Source organism: Arvicanthis niloticus, chromosome 25 (assembly GCF_011762505.2).
Source record: "Arvicanthis niloticus isolate mArvNil1 chromosome 25, mArvNil1.pat.X, whole genome shotgun sequence".
Lineage (NCBI taxonomy): Eukaryota > Metazoa > Chordata > Mammalia > Rodentia > Muridae > Arvicanthis > Arvicanthis niloticus.
This window is the reverse complement of record NC_133433.1, coordinates 26420671-26421340: the sequence shown is the minus strand read 5'-3', so window position 1 is coordinate 26421340 and position 670 is coordinate 26420671. Positions and strand designations below refer to the sequence as shown.

The following is a 670-nucleotide window of genomic DNA, read 5'->3' as shown; positions in this document are numbered from 1 at the left end:
GACGGTATCTGAAAACTGAGTCAAAGGAAACAGTTTCTTCCCTAAGGGACCTTTGTCAGGTGTTCTGTCACAACAACCATAGCAACTCAAGAAACTAAAACATTAAGTTACTTGAGTTTTGGAGTAATAGTCCAGGTTCAAAAGAGCCAAAACGGAGGGTAAGAGAATAGAAAATCTACATTTTTGTGTCCTCTTGAGAGAGGCCTTGCAAGCCTAGACACACGCTGCACCTTCTTTGACCCATGAAAGCTCAGCCATAGCCACCTGCTATATAGAAACCACCATACTCAGGGCAGCTCCTGTGAACCCACCTATTTTCCTTAATTAATTTTTTTATCTTAAAAATCCTTTTAATTGAAATAGGATTATACCATTCCTCCACTTTTCCTCTTTATAGGTCATAACAATTACCCTCCCTCCAACCATTCCCATATCACCCCTCAAATAGATAGCCTCTTTTTCTTTGATTATACTTGTTACACACACACACACACACACACACGTGCATGCACAATATATATATATATATATATATATATATATATATATATATATATAACTTCTGAGTCTGTTTCTGTTGTCTGTGTGTATATGGTTACACTGCTATAGTTGTTGAAATGGGAGCAACAAAGAGCTATTTTTATTTTTCAAACAACAAACAAACAAAAAT

At 36.1% G+C, this 670-nt stretch overlaps 1 protein-coding gene across 1 annotated transcript in view; it reads right to left on the bottom strand.

Annotated features, from left to right (window-relative positions):
- Positions 1-622: 622 nt before the first annotated feature.
- Positions 623-670, bottom strand: part of LOC143438573 (epidermal retinol dehydrogenase 2) — a 20123-nt gene continuing 20075 nt past the window's right edge. Inside the window, exon 7 of the mRNA XM_076924254.1 lies at positions 623-670. This exon is cut by the window's right edge and continues 264 nt beyond it. The gene's annotated coding sequence lies outside the window, so the exon portion shown is untranslated.